The 19,871-nt window shown below is 37.5% G+C and overlaps 2 long non-coding RNA genes across 3 annotated transcripts in view; one reads left to right on the top strand and one right to left on the bottom strand.

Moving 5' to 3' along the window:
* The window catches only part of LOC141763187 (uncharacterized), a 151,576-nt gene that overhangs the window by 35,945 nt on the left and 95,760 nt on the right, over positions 1 to 19,871 (top strand). The gene's annotated exons all lie outside the window — the stretch shown is intronic.
* LOC141763076 (uncharacterized) lies at positions 330 to 2,182 on the bottom strand. Its single transcript, XR_012593005.1, has 3 exons — positions 1,261 to 2,182; positions 867 to 902; positions 330 to 451 (listed from the first exon to the last, which is right to left on the bottom strand). It is a non-coding gene; the product is annotated as an uncharacterized LOC141763076 (long non-coding RNA).

The following is a 19,871-nucleotide window of genomic DNA, read 5'->3' as shown; positions in this document are numbered from 1 at the left end:
TGTTCAGAGAGTATTGACAGAAATCATTATGATGATGATTTTGATGAAAAATCAAACAACGTTGATTACCATTCCCGCATCCTCTTGTGCTCCAGGACTACAGCAGAAGACAAAGGCAGAATTTCAGTAAAAAAATTACAAACAGCTGCACAAGTTTACTGACTACACACAAACTCAGGCTGAAAATTATCCAACTGAAGTCAAACCAATGAAATATAAATAAATAAAATAGCAAAAAAAAGCAATTACAAAAACTGAATAAAATCAGATAAATTAAATGATATTAATTTAAAAAAAACATACAATAAAATATCAGATAAGAAAAAAATAACATTTTGGAGTGGATCCAAACTACGGGACGGATACAGAATGTTTTCTTCACTTTCGTTAACAGAAGAAGAGATGATGGTTTCTTACCTTTCGGCATCAGTGCTGTCGGCAGGTCGAGCATCTAAAACACAGAATCAACTGTTTTCAACCACTTTACAAAAACAAACTTCTCACTGCTAAACACGCTCAGCTTCTTTATTTATAGGCTGTTGGCAGTCACAACATATTATTTTCAGGATAAGTTAGGCTATTCAGAAATGCCATCAATTTGTATTTAAGTTGTGCTACATGTGTAAAAGGACAGTTTTTGTCTTATAAAGATGTAATGAGGTTGCTGACCCCGATGTGTGGAAAACATTAAGTTGATTTATTCATAAACAGCTAAAAGACTTTGGGTCAAAGTGTTTTTTCTTCTGTCCTCCATGTTGTTTTTTAAAACCTGATGAGACTCTTCAAAGCTACTATATTTAATGAATGAATAATTATTATTTCGTGTTTGTTGGTGAAGGTTCAGTCAGTGTGGTTTGACTTCTCACCAGTAACAGAAAGCAGGAGCAATCCAGCTGCCAGGGCTGAAAGACAGACAAAGAGTTCTGTTAAAAATCTTCAAATACAAAAGTTGCAGATAGTTGATAAGCTGTGCTTAACTATTTACACTCTACAAAAACATCATTATTACTCAGACATAGACTTACTATATCCGTTTCTATACAGATGCCACAGTTTTATATTGCTGCAGAAGACGGTGCCTTTTTAACAGCATCAGCAGCAACTGACTCAGAAACTTAAGATACAAACTGGTCAGCCTCCAGTCACTTTGTAGTGTGAATGCTGAATTACAGAAATTGTTGGATGTAGTTGCCCCAATTCTGGAAAGCACCATCTCAAAGCAGTTCTGATAAAGTACACTTAATAAAAGAAGAGACTCACCAACAGTCAGGGCGATCTTTGAAGTCATCATGTCTGCAGCGAGAACTCAATACAACTTAACATGACACCTGCTCAGGTATATATACTGTGGTCTCTGCCTCAGAGCTGTTTGATTTCCTCCCAGGCTCTTTTCATGCTGTTTCAGCATTGGACGGATATGTTGACTGACTGCTGGAAGCTGTTTGTTCACCATTCGGCTCAGAAACTCACCTGCCAGGTGATAAACACACTGATGACACACAAACACATTCACATTATATGTATCTTGCGTGTTGTCAAACCAAAACTATATCATCAGAAAAGTAGAACGCTATTTAGATTGAGCACAGTAGTGTGTAAGTGTTTCAAACAAAAGCAGATCCTATGAACCATGTGTGTGCCATAGAGTGACAAAATTGGGGTTTTATAAATTCTTGTATGTGTATGGGTCTTGTTCTGCTACTTGTATGTGTGGTTTTGCGAATTGTGTGTAATGTTTCGACAAAATGATCCCTGTTTTCAAAATTGTGCCTAAGCATTCGTAAAAAACTATCTCTAGTTCTGTAGCTCTTCATTTCTAATATTTCTTAATTTCAGTCAGTGAATGTCTTGATGTCTCTGTTTGATAAATGTCGGACAACAGAGACCACGATGGAAAGAAGTCCAGAACTTCCTTCTGTCCTTCACAAAGTCTGATATGTTGTGTTATTTACCAAACATACCAAAAATAGAGTGCTGCTTCATTCATCAGCAAGTTAACTGTTCTAATACCAACTAGCTGGAGGGGATGGAGAGATCAGTTTGTTTTTCATCTGACAGGTGAGTTTATGAGTCACATGGTGAAGAGAAAAAGAAGAAAAAGAAAAGCGATAATACGATAAAAAAAGATAAAAGATGAGATAAAAAGAAAATGAAGCGTCTCACCACTTAGCTGCCCCCGAGGTCACATGCCGTTTCTGGAGGAAGTCTCAAGAATTTGTTACCTCCGCCAAGGCCAAAGGCCTATGAAGGAGGTTAAGTTTAGACTGGCGTTGGTTTGTTGGTTTGTTGGTTGGTTTGTTGGTTGGTTTGTTGGTTTGTTCGTTGGTTTGTTCGTTTGTTCGTTTGGACGATAACTCCAAAAGTCTACAATGGATTTGAATGACATTTTTTGGAGTGGTGGGGTGTGGCACAATGAACAATACATTACATTTTGGTGGCGATCTGGATCATGATCCGGCTTTGTGTTTTTTTTTAATAACTCCGCTCAGCCTGACCACATGCCCAGCTGAAAAACTTTAATAAATATACTCAGTGGCGGCCGGTGGACATTTTTCTAGGTAGGGGTGTGCCACATCCAATCAATTTCAGCAAACATCCCGGTATGATTTGCAGTTAAATAATCAACAATTATTTTATTCCAACAGGAACAGTGAAGAATGCTTAGAAAAACACAACAGTATAACATGTACTCAGTGGTGGAAAGTAACTAAGTAAATTTACTCAAGTACTATACTTAAGTACAATTTTGAGGTACTTGTACTTTACTTGAGTATTTCCATGTTCTGATACTTTCTACTTCTACTCCACTACATCTCAGAGGGAAATATTGTACTTTTTACTCCACTAGATTGATTGAATAATTTTAGTTACTTTACCGATTCAGATTATTAATACAAAATATAATCAATGAATAAATTATGTATTATTATAGATTAAACTACCCAGCAGTATATAAAGTCATTAAAATGAGCTCCACCTTAACGAGCTGCAACATTAAAGTGATGAACACATAAATGCATCAATAAGTATAATCCATTAATATACATTATCCTGCAAAATGTGTACTTTTATGTTTGGTACTTTAAGTATATTCATACTTTTACTGAAGTACAAGATCTGAGTACTTCCACCACGGCATGTACTATAACATAATAATAGATATGTACTACAATACTAATGTAATATAACAATATAACATGTAATAGAAATGTTTACTTAATGTGATGTCCCTATTGACCTTGCTTTGTTTGGTAAACCAATAGTGAGGTAAAGATCAGGGGAAGTAAACATGAAGTGTAATTAGGAAAACTGCTGTTAAGTCCTGAAGCTATTCAGACACCTGAATGTACATAAGCACAGGACACTAGTGGTCTGAGGTGTAGAGATGGTAAACTCCAGCAACTGGGCTGGTGCTGCTGGTCATGTTCACTGTCCTCCCATAGAGAGGAAATGGATGCCCCGGCGTTAAATAACTACTTTACCTGCATTATTATCCAAATCTGATTGTCTCTTCTCTTTCCTTTTTTAAACTTCTAAACAGATATAATTGTGATGTGCTCTATGATATTCATTCACTATGATGACAAGGCACATTTAAGCTTTTACAGACTGTTGGTAGTGAGCAACTCATACATCTAGTCTTCAGAAGTGTCTAATCTGTTTGTAAATGTACCCTAGATTATCATATTAGATAACACAATGTAGTCTAATATATGATATATGGGTACTGTAGATAGACAGAGGAAAAAAGGTTCATGCTCATGAATATAAACTGTAAATCTGTATGTTGTTTTTATGTTTTTGCATACATTACAGCTCCATACATTCAACATAGTTTAACATTTTATGAAGCTAAAATTGCTGTGTGTACTACTGTATCCCAAAAACATGCATCATTCTGTGACATTTTATGTTTTTGCTCACATTGATGATGTCATCACCTCTCTCTGTAATCCTCCAACGGTGTAACCCCCCCCACCCGCCCATTTCTAACAACTGAGCTAATTGGTATGCATTGCTCCCGGGTGTGACCCAGGTTGTATCTGAATTGTCCTGGCCAGGGTTCAACCCGGGTTGACTGGCTTGGTTTGAATTGACAAAAGGAGGGTATAGGATAGGTTAACCCTGGTCCAACCCTGGTCATTGGTTTGAAAAGGGTATAATCGGAAAGTTGGTGGTTCGATCCTTGGCCCTCGCAGTCTACATATCAAAGTGTCCTTGGGCAAGATACTGAACCCAAAATTGCTGTGCGTGTGAATGTTTATCGCTCCTGAGGAACAGGTGGCACCTTGAATGGCGGCCTCTGTCACCAGTGTATGAATATGTGTGAATGGGTAAATGCTAACTTGTGTTGTAAAGTGCTTTGGCTGGTTGCTGAGACTAGAAATGTGCTATATAAATGAAGTCCATTTACCACCCCTATAGCTTTGGTTATACAAGTCCAGTCATACCCAATTTATGCAATTCCATGACTGTTTATTTACCCCAGTGTGAAAAAATATTCTAATATACCATTTTAGAATAGGCGAATATATGGGGTATTTCTGTAAATCTGAAAAAGTCTGCATCGCTGTAAAGGGGAGACTTGTGGGTACCCATAGAACCCATTTTCATTCAAGATATCTAGAGGTGAGAGGTCAAGGGACTCCTTTGAAAGGTAAATGTGAGATGAAAATATTTGCCACAGTTAGGGGGGCCAGAGGGGGGTACAGGCTTAATGTTACAGGGGCACTGACCCCCTCTGCTCCCCACCCACCCCCACCCGAGAACCACACCTGATTAAAAAACGGAACTTGTCCAGAGTCTGTAGTCTGTTTCATGTCATTTATTAGCTGAGGATGTATAACAAAGATTTCCTTTAGGATGATTTAAACACTTCTTACAGTCTGTTTCTGTACATGAACATTTCACAGCAGCAGGAACTTTATTCAAGCAGAAATGAAACTGAGAGAAACATCAGAGCAGGTCTTCATGAACACAACAGAGAGAGACATGATTAGAAACAAACTCAGCTTGTAGAAAACTACAGAAACCCGTCACCAAAACTACACTACATATCCGTGTATATATATCATATATTTTAGGTGGACAACTGATCATTACAGCCATGTTTGATGGTTAAACATGTGATTACAAATGATGGATATTAATTTGATACTGCTTCTTCTTCTTTGCTCTCAGCCTCCATTTCGCTCTCGATCTCAGCCTCTATTTCGCTCTCAGCCTCCATTTCGCTCTTAACCTCAGCCTCCATTACGCTCTCGTCGTCATCCAAAATTTCGCTCACAGCATTCTCTTCGCTCTCGATCTCAGGCTTCTCGTAGTTATAGACCTCCTCCTCGATTTTTTCTTCACTCTTAATTTCGTTCCCGATCTCATCAATCATTTTGCCTTCAATCTCTTCCAATGTTTTGAAGTCAGGCTCTGTATTGCTCTTGAGCTGATCCACGATTGCGGTTTCGGCCTCATCCAATATTTTTTCATCAGCCTTCATTTCCCTCTCGCTCTCAGCTTCCATTTCCATTATGACGTCATCCGACTCTTTGATGTCAGACTTCACGTTGTTCTCATTGGCCTGCAGTTCATCCGAGTCGATCTTATGAAAAGTCAAGCTACAGCAGAAGACAAAGGAGGAGTTTCATCAGTTCAACAAGTAACAAACCGCTGCAAAGTTTTACTGACTTCACACAAACTTAAGCTGAAAATGATCCAACTGAATTTAAATCATTAAAATATAAATAAATACAAATATTTTTAAAAATGACATTAATTTTTAACAAACTTAAAGTTTCATTAAATGAAAAACATAAACAAACAGACAAATAGAAAATGAATAAAGATAGAATCAAATAATAAATAATTTAATACCATATAAATGCAAAAATAAGGACAAATTGACTCAGCAGGGTGATCCAGAACACTCCGTAAACCTGAAACCTGTCTGCTTTCAGACCCTCTGTAGATGGGCCTGTCAAATAATGTGTGAGCGACAGCAGCGTCCAATCATGTGTTTGGATATTTGGTGGTGGGCGGGGCCACATTAAATACCTATAGATAGTGCCTTTAAAGAGCAATAACACAGAATCAATATTTACATTGATTACAGACTTTGTCCCTTCCTCCTCACACTCTTCATCATGTTATCACTCAAACCTCCTCCTTCTCCTCACACTCTTCATCATCTCAAACATCCTCCTCCTTACGTTTCATTCAAAAACTGCTTCAGCCCCTGGAAGAACTCGTCGATGGACTGTAACCACAATTTTAAACAAATAATTAATACGTGAATGTTCAGAGAGTATTGACAGAAATCATTATGATGATGATTTTGATGAAAAATCAAACAGCGTTGATTACCATTCCCCAATCCTCTTGTGTTCCAGTACTACAGCAGAAGACAAAGGCAGAATTTCAGTTAAAAAAAAGACAAACGGCTGCACAGGTTTACTGACTTCAAACAAACTCAGGCTGAAAATTATCCAACTGAAGTCAAACCAATGAAATATAAATAAATAAAAAAGCAAAAGAAAGCAATTACAAAAACTGAATAAAATCAGATAAATTAAATGATATTAATTTGAAAAAAAATACAATAAAATATCATATAAGAAAAAAATAACATTTTGGAGTGGATCCAAACTACGGGACGGATACAGAATTTTTCTTCACTTTCGTTAACAGAAGAAGAGATGATGGTTTCTTACCTTTCGGCATCGTTGCTGTCGGCAGGTCGAGCATCTAAAACACAGAATCAACTGTTTTCAACCACTTTACAAAAACAAACTTCTCACTGCTAAACACGCTCAGCTTCTTTATTTATAAGCTGTTGGCAGTCACAACATATTATTTTCAGAATAAGTTAGGCTATTCAGAAATGCCATCAATTTGTATTTAAGTTGTGCTACATGTGTAAAAGGACAGTTTTTGTCTTATAAAGATGTAATGAGGTTGCTGACCCCGATGTGTGGAAAACATTAAGTTGATTTATTCATAAACAGCTAAAAGACTTTGGGTCAAAGTGTTTTTTCTTCTGTCCTCCATGTTGTTTTTTAAAACCTGATGAGACTCTTCAAAGCTACTATATTTAATGAATGAATAATTATTATTTCGTGTTTGTTGGTGAAGGTTCAGTCAGTGTGGTTTGACTTCTCACCAGTAACAGAAAGCAGGAGCAATCCAGCTGCCAGGGCTGAAAAACAGACAAAGAGTTCTGTTAAAAATCTTCAAATACAAAAGTTGCAGATAGTTGATAAGCTGTGCTTAACTATTTACACTCTACAAAAACATCATTATTACTCAGACATAGACTTACTATATCCGTTTCTATACAGATGCCACAGTTTTATATTGCTGCAGAAGACGGTGCCTTTTTAACAGCATCAGCAGCAACTGACTCAGAAACTTAAGATACAAACTGGTCAGCCTCCAGTCACTTTGTAGTGTGAATGCTGAATTACAGAAATTGTTGGATGTAGTTGCCCCAATTCTGGAAAGCACCATCTCAAAGCAGTTCTGATAAAGTACACTTAATAAAAGAAGAGACTCACCAACAGTCAGGGCGATCTTTGAAGTCATCATGTCTGCAGCGAGAACTCAATACAACTTAACATGACACCTGCTCAGGTATATATACTGTGGTCTCTGCCTCAGAGCTGTTTGATTTCCTCCCAGGCTCTTTTCATGCTGTTTCAGCATTGGACGGATATGTTGACTGACTGCTGGAAGCTGTTTGTTCACCATTCGGCTCAGAAACTCACCTGCCAGGTGATAAACACACTGATGACACACAAACACATTCACATTATATGTATCTTGCGTGTTGTCAAACCAAAACTATATCATCAGAAAAGTAGAACGCTATTTAGATTGAGCACAGTAGTGTGTAAGTGTTTCAAACAAAAGCAGATCCTATGAACCATGTGTGTGCCATAGAGTGACAAAATTGGGGTTTTATAAATTCTTGTATGTGTATGGGTCTTGTTCTGCTACTTGTATGTGTGGTTTTGCGAATTGTGTGTAATGTTTCGACAAAATGATCCCTGTTTTCAAAATTGTGCCTAAGCATTCGTAAAAAACTATCTCTAGTTCTGTAGCTCTTCATTTCTAATATTTCTTAATTTCAGTCAGTGAATGTCTTGATGTCTCTGTTTGATAAATGTCGGACAACAGAGACCACGATGGAAAGAAGTCCAGAACTTCCTTCTGTCCTTCACAAAGTCTGATACGTTGTGTTATTTACCAAACATACCAAAAATAGAGTGCTGCTTCATTCATCAGCAAGTTAACTGTTCTAATACCAACTAGCTGGAGGGGATGGAGAGATCAGTTTGTTTTTCATCTGACAGGTGAGTTTATGAGTCACATGGTGAAGAGAAAAAGAAGAAAAAGAAAAGCGATAATACGATAAAAAAAGATAAAAGATGAGATAAAAAGAAAATGAAGCGTCTCACCACTTAGCTGCCCCCGAGGTCACATGCCGTTTCTGGAGGAAGTCTCAAGAATTTGTTACCTCCGCCAAGGCCAAAGGCCTATGAAGGAGGTTAAGTTTAGACTGGCGTTGGTTTGTTGGTTTGTTGGTTGGTTTGTTGGTTGGTTTGTTGGTTTGTTCGTTGGTTTGTTCGTTTGTTCGTTTGGACGATAACTCCAAAAGTCTACAATGGATTTGAATGACATTTTTTGGAGTGGTGGGGTGTGGCACAATGAACAATACATTACATTTTGGTGGCGATCTGGATCATGATCCGGCTTTGTGTTTTTTTTTAATAACTCCGCTCAGCCTGACCACATGCCCAGCTGAAAAACTTTAATAAATATACTCAGTGGCGGCCGGTGGACATTTTTCTAGGTAGGGGTGTGCCACATCCAATCAATTTCAGCAAACATCCCGGTATGATTTGCAGTTAAATAATCAACAATTATTTTATTCCAACAGGAACAGTGAAGAATGCTTAGAAAAACACAACAGTATAACATGTACTCAGTGGTGGAAAGTAACTAAGTAAATTTACTCAAGTACTATACTTAAGTACAATTTTGAGGTACTTGTACTTTACTTGAGTATTTCCATGTTCTGATACTTTCTACTTCTACTCCACTACATCTCAGAGGGAAATATTGTACTTTTTACTCCACTAGATTGATTGAATAATTTTAGTTACTTTACCGATTCAGATTATTAATACAAAATATAATCAATGAATAAATTATGTATTATTATAGATTAAACTACCCAGCAGTATATAAAGTCATTAAAATGAGCTCCACCTTAACGAGCTGCAACATTAAAGTGATGAACACATAAATGCATCAATAAGTATAATCCATTAATATACATTATCCTGCAAAATGTGTACTTTTATGTTTGGTACTTTAAGTATATTCATACTTTTACTGAAGTACAAGATCTGAGTACTTCCACCACGGCATGTACTATAACATAATAATAGATATGTACTACAATACTAATGTAATATAACAATATAACATGTAATAGAAATGTTTACTTAATGTGATGTCCCTATTGACCTTGCTTTGTTTGGTAAACCAATAGTGAGGTAAAGATCAGGGGAAGTAAACATGAAGTGTAATTAGGAAAACTGCTGTTAAGTCCTGAAGCTATTCAGACACCTGAATGTACATAAGCACAGGACACTAGTGGTCTGAGGTGTAGAGATGGTAAACTCCAGCAACTGGGCTGGTGCTGCTGGTCATGTTCACTGTCCTCCCATAGAGAGGAAATGGATGCCCCGGCGTTAAATAACTACTTTACCTGCATTATTATCCAAATCTGATTGTCTCTTCTCTTTCCTTTTTTAAACTTCTAAACAGATATAATTGTGATGTGCTCTATGATATTCATTCACTATGATGACAAGGCACATTTAAGCTTTTACAGACTGTTGGTAGTGAGCAACTCATACATCTAGTCTTCAGAAGTGTCTAATCTGTTTGTAAATGTACCCTAGATTATCATATTAGATAACACAATGTAGTCTAATATATGATATATGGGTACTGTAGATAGACAGAGGAAAAAAGGTTCATGCTCATGAATATAAACTGTAAATCTGTATGTTGTTTTTATGTTTTTGCATACATTACAGCTCCATACATTCAACATAGTTTAACATTTTATGAAGCTAAAATTGCTGTGTGTACTACTGTATCCCAAAAACATGCATCATTCTGTGACATTTTATGTTTTTGCTCACATTGATGATGTCATCACCTCTCTCTGTAATCCTCCAACGGTGTAACCCCCCCCACCCGCCCATTTCTAACAACTGAGCTAATTGGTATGCATTGCTCCCGGGTGTGACCCAGGTTGTATCTGAATTGTCCTGGCCAGGGTTCAACCCGGGTTGACTGGCTTGGTTTGAATTGACAAAAGGAGGGTATAGGATAGGTTAACCCTGGTCCAACCCTGGTCATTGGTTTGAAAAGGGTATAATCGGAAAGTTGGTGGTTCGATCCTTGGCCCTCGCAGTCTACATATCAAAGTGTCCTTGGGCAAGATACTGAACCCAAAATTGCTGTGCGTGTGAATGTTTATCGCTCCTGAGGAACAGGTGGCACCTTGAATGGCGGCCTCTGTCACCAGTGTATGAATATGTGTGAATGGGTAAATGCTAACTTGTGTTGTAAAGTGCTTTGGCTGGTTGCTGAGACTAGAAATGTGCTATATAAATGAAGTCCATTTACCACCCCTATAGCTTTGGTTATACAAGTCCAGTCATACCCAATTTATGCAATTCCATGACTGTTTATTTACCCCAGTGTGAAAAAATATTCTAATATACCATTTTAGAATAGGCGAATATATGGGGTATTTCTGTAAATCTGAAAAAGTCTGCATCGCTGTAAAGGGGAGACTTGTGGGTACCCATAGAACCCATTTTCATTCAAGATATCTAGAGGTGAGAGGTCAAGGGACTCCTTTGAAAGGTAAATGTGAGATGAAAATATTTGCCACAGTTAGGGGGGCCAGAGGGGGGTACAGGCTTAATGTTACAGGGGCACTGACCCCCTCTGCTCCCCACCCACCCCCACCCGAGAACCACACCTGATTAAAAAACGGAACTTGTCCAGAGTCTGTAGTCTGTTTCATGTCATTTATTAGCTGAGGATGTATAACAAAGATTTCCTTTAGGATGATTTAAACACTTCTTACAGTCTGTTTCTGTACATGAACATTTCACAGCAGCAGGAACTTTATTCAAGCAGAAATGAAACTGAGAGAAACATCAGAGCAGGTCTTCATGAACACAACAGAGAGAGACATGATTAGAAACAAACTCAGCTTGTAGAAAACTACAGAAACCCGTCACCAAAACTACACTACATATCCGTGTATATATATCATATATTTTAGGTGGACAACTGATCATTACAGCCATGTTTGATGGTTAAACATGTGATTACAAATGATGGATATTAATTTGATACTGCTTCTTCTTCTTTGCTCTCAGCCTCCATTTCGCTCTCGATCTCAGCCTCTATTTCGCTCTCAGCCTCCATTTCGCTCTTAACCTCAGCCTCCATTACGCTCTCGTCGTCATCCAAAATTTCGCTCACAGCATTCTCTTCGCTCTCGATCTCAGGCTTCTCGTAGTTATAGACCTCCTCCTCGATTTTTTCTTCACTCTTAATTTCGTTCCCGATCTCATCAATCATTTTGCCTTCAATCTCTTCCAATGTTTTGAAGTCAGGCTCTGTATTGCTCTTGAGCTGATCCACGATTGCGGTTTCGGCCTCATCCAATATTTTTTCATCAGCCTTCATTTCCCTCTCGCTCTCAGCTTCCATTTCCATTATGACGTCATCCGACTCTTTGATGTCAGACTTCACGTTGTTCTCATTGGCCTGCAGTTCATCCGAGTCGATCTTATGAAAAGTCAAGCTACAGCAGAAGACAAAGGAGGAGTTTCATCAGTTCAACAAGTAACAAACCGCTGCAAAGTTTTACTGACTTCACACAAACTTAAGCTGAAAATGATCCAACTGAATTTAAATCATTAAAATATAAATAAATACAAATATTTTTAAAAATGACATTAATTTTTAACAAACTTAAAGTTTCATTAAATGAAAAACATAAACAAACAGACAAATAGAAAATGAATAAAGATAGAATCAAATAATAAATAATTTAATACCATATAAATGCAAAAATAAGGACAAATTGACTCAGCAGGGTGATCCAGAACACTCCGTAAACCTGAAACCTGTCTGCTTTCAGACCCTCTGTAGATGGGCCTGTCAAATAATGTGTGAGCGACAGCAGCGTCCAATCATGTGTTTGGATATTTGGTGGTGGGCGGGGCCACATTAAATACCTATAGATAGTGCCTTTAAAGAGCAATAACACAGAATCAATATTTACATTGATTACAGACTTTGTCCCTTCCTCCTCACACTCTTCATCATGTTATCACTCAAACCTCCTCCTTCTCCTCACACTCTTCATCATCTCAAACATCCTCCTCCTTACGTTTCATTCAAAAACTGCTTCAGCCCCTGGAAGAACTCGTCGATGGACTGTAACCACAATTTTAAACAAATAATTAATACGTGAATGTTCAGAGAGTATTGACAGAAATCATTATGATGATGATTTTGATGAAAAATCAAACAGCGTTGATTACCATTCCCCAATCCTCTTGTGTTCCAGTACTACAGCAGAAGACAAAGGCAGAATTTCAGTTAAAAAAAAGACAAACGGCTGCACAGGTTTACTGACTTCAAACAAACTCAGGCTGAAAATTATCCAACTGAAGTCAAACCAATGAAATATAAATAAATAAAAAAGCAAAAGAAAGCAATTACAAAAACTGAATAAAATCAGATAAATTAAATGATATTAATTTGAAAAAAAATACAATAAAATATCATATAAGAAAAAAATAACATTTTGGAGTGGATCCAAACTACGGGACGGATACAGAATTTTTCTTCACTTTCGTTAACAGAAGAAGAGATGATGGTTTCTTACCTTTCGGCATCGTTGCTGTCGGCAGGTCGAGCATCTAAAACACAGAATCAACTGTTTTCAACCACTTTACAAAAACAAACTTCTCACTGCTAAACACGCTCAGCTTCTTTATTTATAAGCTGTTGGCAGTCACAACATATTATTTTCAGAATAAGTTAGGCTATTCAGAAATGCCATCAATTTGTATTTAAGTTGTGCTACATGTGTAAAAGGACAGTTTTTGTCTTATAAAGATGTAATGAGGTTGCTGACCCCGATGTGTGGAAAACATTAAGTTGATTTATTCATAAACAGCTAAAAGACTTTGGGTCAAAGTGTTTTTTCTTCTGTCCTCCATGTTGTTTTTTAAAACCTGATGAGACTCTTCAAAGCTACTATATTTAATGAATGAATAATTATTATTTCGTGTTTGTTGGTGAAGGTTCAGTCAGTGTGGTTTGACTTCTCACCAGTAACAGAAAGCAGGAGCAATCCAGCTGCCAGGGCTGAAAGACAGACAAAGAGTTCTGTTAAAAATCTTCAAATACAAAAGTTGCAGATAGTTGATAAGCTGTGCTTAACTATTTACACTCTACAAAAACATCATTATTACTCAGACATAGACTTACTATATCCGTTTCTATACAGATGCCACAGTTTTATATTGCTGCAGAAGACGGTGCCTTTTTAACAGCATCAGCAGCAACTGACTCAGAAACTTAAGATACAAACTGGTCAGCCTCCAGTCACTTTGTAGTGTGAATGCTGAATTACAGAAATTGTTGGATGTAGTTGCCCCAATTCTGGAAAGCACCATCTCAAAGCAGTTCTGATAAAGTACACTTAATAAAAGAAGAGACTCACCAACAGTCAGGGCGATCTTTGAAGTCATCATGTCTGCAGCGAGAACTCAATACAACTTAACATGACACCTGCTCAGGTATATATACTGTGGTCTCTGCCTCAGAGCTGTTTGATTTCCTCCCAGGCTCTTTTCATGCTGTTTCAGCATTGGACGGATATGTTGACTGACTGCTGGAAGCTGTTTGTTCACCATTCGGCTCAGAAACTCACCTGCCAGGTGATAAACACACTGATGACACACAAACACATTCACATTATATGTATCTTGCGTGTTGTCAAACCAAAACTATATCATCAGAAAAGTAGAACGCTATTTAGATTGAGCACAGTAGTGTGTAAGTGTTTCAAACAAAAGCAGATCCTATGAACCATGTGTGTGCCATAGAGTGACAAAATTGGGGTTTTATAAATTCTTGTATGTGTATGGGTCTTGTTCTGCTACTTGTATGTGTGGTTTTGCGAATTGTGTGTAATGTTTCGACAAAATGATCCCTGTTTTCAAAATTGTGCCTAAGCATTCGTAAAAAACTATCTCTAGTTCTGTAGCTCTTCATTTCTAATATTTCTTAATTTCAGTCAGTGAATGTCTTGATGTCTCTGTTTGATAAATGTCGGACAACAGAGACCACGATGGAAAGAAGTCCAGAACTTCCTTCTGTCCTTCACAAAGTCTGATACGTTGTGTTATTTACCAAACATACCAAAAATAGAGTGCTGCTTCATTCATCAGCAAGTTAACTGTTCTAATACCAACTAGCTGGAGGGGATGGAGAGATCAGTTTGTTTTTCATCTGACAGGTGAGTTTATGAGTCACATGGTGAAGAGAAAAAGAAGAAAAAGAAAAGCGATAATACGATAAAAAAAGATAAAAGATGAGATAAAAAGAAAATGAAGCGTCTCACCACTTAGCTGCCCCCGAGGTCACATGCCGTTTCTGGAGGAAGTCTCAAGAATTTGTTACCTCCGCCAAGGCCAAAGGCCTATGAAGGAGGTTAAGTTTAGACTGGCGTTGGTTTGTTGGTTTGTTGGTTGGTTTGTTGGTTGGTTTGTTGGTTTGTTCGTTGGTTTGTTCGTTTGTTCGTTTGGACGATAACTCCAAAAGTCTACAATGGATTTGAATGACATTTTTTGGAGTGGTGGGGTGTGGCACAATGAACAATACATTACATTTTGGTGGCGATCTGGATCATGATCCGGCTTTGTGTTTTTTTTTAATAACTCCGCTCAGCCTGACCACATGCCCAGCTGAAAAACTTTAATAAATATACTCAGTGGCGGCCGGTGGACATTTTTCTAGGTAGGGGTGTGCCACATCCAATCAATTTCAGCAAACATCCCGGTATGATTTGCAGTTAAATAATCAACAATTATTTTATTCCAACAGGAACAGTGAAGAATGCTTAGAAAAACACAACAGTATAACATGTACTCAGTGGTGGAAAGTAACTAAGTAAATTTACTCAAGTACTATACTTAAGTACAATTTTGAGGTACTTGTACTTTACTTGAGTATTTCCATGTTCTGATACTTTCTACTTCTACTCCACTACATCTCAGAGGGAAATATTGTACTTTTTACTCCACTAGATTGATTGAATAATTTTAGTTACTTTACCGATTCAGATTATTAATACAAAATATAATCAATGAATAAATTATGTATTATTATAGATTAAACTACCAAGCAGTATATAAAGTCATTAAAATGAGCTCCACCTTAACGAGCTGCAACATTAAAGTGATGAACACATAAATGCATCAATAAGTATAATCCATTAATATACATTATCCTGCAAAATGTGTACTTTTATGTTTGGTACTTTAAGTATATTCATACTTTTACTGAAGTACAAGATCTGAGTACTTCCACCACGGCATGTACTATAACATAATAATAGATATGTACTACAATACTAATGTAATATAACAATATAACATGTAATAGAAATGTTTACTTAATGTGATGTCCCTATTGACCTTGCTTTGTTTGGTAAACCAATAGTGAGGTAAAGATCAGGGGAAGTAAACATGAAGTGTAATTAGGAAAACTGCTGTTAAGTCCTGAAGCTATTCAGACACCTGAATGTACATAAGCACAGGACACTAGTGGTCTGAGGTGTAGAGATGGTAAACTCCAGCAACTGGGCTGGTGCTGCTGGTCATGTTCACTGTCCTCCCATAGAGAGGAAATGGATGCCCCGGCGTTAAATAACTACTTTACCTGCATTATTATCCAAATCTGATTGTCTCTTCTCTTTCCTTTTTTAAACTTCTAAACAGATATAATTGTGATGTGCTCTATGATATTCATTCACTATGATGACAAGGCACATTTAAGCTTTTACAGACTGTTGGTAGTGAGCAACTCATACATCTAGTCTTCAGAAGTGTCTAATCTGTTTGTAAATGTACCCTAGATTATCATATTAGATAACACAATGTAGTCTAATATATGATATATGGGTACTGTAGATAGACAGAGGAAAAAAGGTTCATGCTCATGAATATAAACTGTAAATCTGTATGTTGTTTTTATGTTTTTGCATACATTACAGCTCCATACATTCAACATAGTTTAACATTTTATGAAGCTAAAATTGCTGTGTGTACTACTGTATCCCAAAAACATGCATCATTCTGTGACATTTTATGTTTTTGCTCACATTGATGATGTCATCACCTCTCTCTGTAATCCTCCAACGGTGTAACCCCCCCCACCCGCCCATTTCTAACAACTGAGCTAATTGGTATGCATTGCTCCCGGGTGTGACCCAGGTTGTATCTGAATTGTCCTGGCCAGGGTTCAACCCGGGTTGACTGGCTTGGTTTGAATTGACAAAAGGAGGGTATAGGATAGGTTAACCCTGGTCCAACCCTGGTCATTGGTTTGAAAAGGGTATAATCGGAAAGTTGGTGGTTCGATCCTTGGCCCTCGCAGTCTACATATCAAAGTGTCCTTGGGCAAGATACTGAATCCAAAATTGCTGTGCGTGTGAATGTTTATCGCTCCTGAGGAACAGGTGGCACCTTGAATGGCGGCCTCTGTCACCAGTGTATGAATATGTGTGAATGGGTAAATGCTAACTTGTGTTGTAAAGTGCTTTGGCTGGTTGCTGAGACTAGAAATGTGCTATATAAATGAAGTCCATTTACCACCCCTATAGCTTTGGTTATACAAGTCCAGTCATACCCAATTTATGCAATTCCATGACTGTTTATTTACCCCAGTGTGAAAAAATATTCTAATATACCATTTTAGAATAGGCGAATATATGGGGTATTTCTGTAAATCTGAAAAAGTCTGCATCGCTGTAAAGGGGAGACTTGTGGGTACCCATAGAACCCATTTTCATTCAAGATATCTAGAGGTGAGAGGTCAAGGGACTCCTTTGAAAGGTAAATGTGAGATGAAAATATTTGCCACAGTTAGGGGGGCCAGAGGGGGGTACAGGCTTAATGTTACAGGGGCACTGACCCCCTCTGCTCCCCACCCACCCCCACCCGAGAACCACACCTGATTAAAAAACGGAACTTGTCCAGAGTCTGTAGTCTGTTTCATGTCATTTATTAGCTGAGGATGTATAACAAAGATTTCCTTTAGGATGATTTAAACACTTCTTACAGTCTGTTTCTGTACATGAACATTTCACAGCGGCAGGAACTTTATTCAAGCAGCAATGAAACTAAGAGAAACATCAGAGCAGGTCTTCATGAACACAACAGAGAGAGACATGATTAGAAACAAACTCAGCTTGTAGAAAACTACAGAAACCCGTCACCAAAACTACACTACATATCCGTGTATATATATCATATATTTTAGGTGGACAACTGATCATTACAGCCATGTTTGATGGTTAAACATGTGATTACAAATGATGGATATTAATTTGATACTGCTTCTTCTTCTTTGCTCTCAGCCTCCATTTCGCTCTTAACCTCAGCCTCTATTTCGCTCTCAGCCTCCATTTCGCTCTTAACCTCAGCCTCCATTACGCTCTCGTCGTCATCCAAAATTTCGCTCACAGCATTCTCTTCGCTCTCGATCTCAGGCTTCTCGTAGTTATAGACCTCCTCCTCGATTTTTTCTTCACTCTTAATTTCGTTCCCGATCTCATCAATCATTTTGCCTTCAATCTCTTCCAATGTTTTGAAGTCAGGCTCTGTATTGCTCTTGAGCTGATCCACGATTGCGGTTTCGGCCTCATCCAATATTTTTTCATCAGCCTTCATTGCCCTCTCGCTCTCAGCTTCCATTTCCATTATGACGTCATCCGACTCTTTGATGTCAGACTTCACGTTGTTCTCATTGGCCTGCAGTTCATCCGAGTCGATCTTATGAAAAGTCAAGCTACAGCAGAAGACAAAGGAGGAGTTTCATCAGTTCAACAAGTAACAAACCGCTGCAAAGTTTTACTGACTTCACACAAACTTAAGCTGAAAATGATCCAACTGAATTTAAATCATTAAAATATAAATAAATACAAATATTTTTAAAAATGACATTAATTTTTAACAAACTTAAAGTTTCATTAAATGAAAAACATAAACAAACAGACAAATAGAAAATGAATAAAGATAGAATCAAATAATAAATAATTTAATACCATATAAATGCAAAAATAAGGACAAATTGACTCAGCAGGGTGATCCAGAACACTCCGTAAACCTGAAACCTGTCTGCTTTCAGACCCTCTGTAGATGGGCCTGTCAAATAATGTGTGAGCGACAGCAGCGTCCAATCATGTGTTTGGATATTTGGTGGTGGGCGGGGCCACATTAAATACCTATAGATAGTGCCTTTAAAGAGCAATAACACAGAATCAATATTTACATTGATTACAGACTTTGTCCCTTCCTTCCCACACTCTTCATCATGTTATCACTCAAACCTCCTCCTTCTCCTCATACTCTTCATCATCTCAAACATCCTCCTCCTTACGTTTCATTCAAAAATTGCTTCAGCCCCTGGAAGAACTCGTCGATGGACTGTAACCACAATTTTAAACAAATAGTTAATACGTGAATGTTCAGAGAGTATTGACAGAAATCATTATGATGATGATTTTGATGAAAAATCAAACAGCGTTGATTACCATTCCCCAATCCTCTTGTGTTCCAGTACTACAGCAGAAGACAAAGGCAGAATTTCAGTTAAAAAAAAGACAAACGGCTGCACAGGTTTACTGACTTCAAACAAACTCAGGCTGAAAATTATCCAACTGAAGTCAAACCAATGAAATATAAATAAATAAAAAAGCAAAAGAAAGCAATTACAAAAACTGAATAAAATCAGATAAATTAAATGATATTAATTTGAAAAAAAATACAATAAAATATCATATAAGAAAAAAATAACATTTTGGAGTGGATCCAAACTACGGGACAGATACAGAATTTTTCTTCACTTTCGTTAACAGAAGAAGAGATGATGGTTTCTTACCTTTCGGCATCGTTGCTGTCGGCAGGTCGAGCATCTAAAACACAGAATCAACTGTTTTCAACCACTTTACAAAAACAAACTTCTCACTGCTAAACACGCTCAGCTTCTTTATTTATAAGCTGTTGGCAGTCACAACATATTATTTTCAGGATAAGTTAGGCTATTCAGAAATGCCATCAATTTGTATTTAAGTTGTGCTACATGTGTAAAAGGACAGTTTTTGTCTTATAAAGATGTAATGAGGTTGCTGACCCCGATGTGTGGAAAACATTAAGTTGATTTATTCATAAACAGCTAAAAGACTTTGGGTCAAAGTGTTTTTTCTTCTGTCCTCCATGTTGTTTTTTAAAACCTGATGAGACTCTTCAAAGCTACTATATTTAATGAATGAATAATTATTATTTCGTGTTTGTTGGTGAAGGTTCAGTCAGTGTGGTTTGACTTCTCACCAGTAACAGAAAGCAGGAGCAATCCAGCTGCCAGGGCTGAAAGACAGACAAAGAGTTCTGTTAAAAATCTTCAAATACAAAAGTTGCAGATAGTTGATAAGCTGTGCTTAACTATTTACACTCTACAAAAACATCATTATTACT

Source organism: Sebastes fasciatus, chromosome 24 (genome assembly GCF_043250625.1).
Source record: "Sebastes fasciatus isolate fSebFas1 chromosome 24, fSebFas1.pri, whole genome shotgun sequence".
Taxonomy (NCBI): Eukaryota; Metazoa; Chordata; class Actinopteri; order Perciformes; family Sebastidae; genus Sebastes; species Sebastes fasciatus.
Note: the sequence above shows the minus strand (reverse complement) of the source record. Positions and strands in the feature narration are given on the sequence as shown.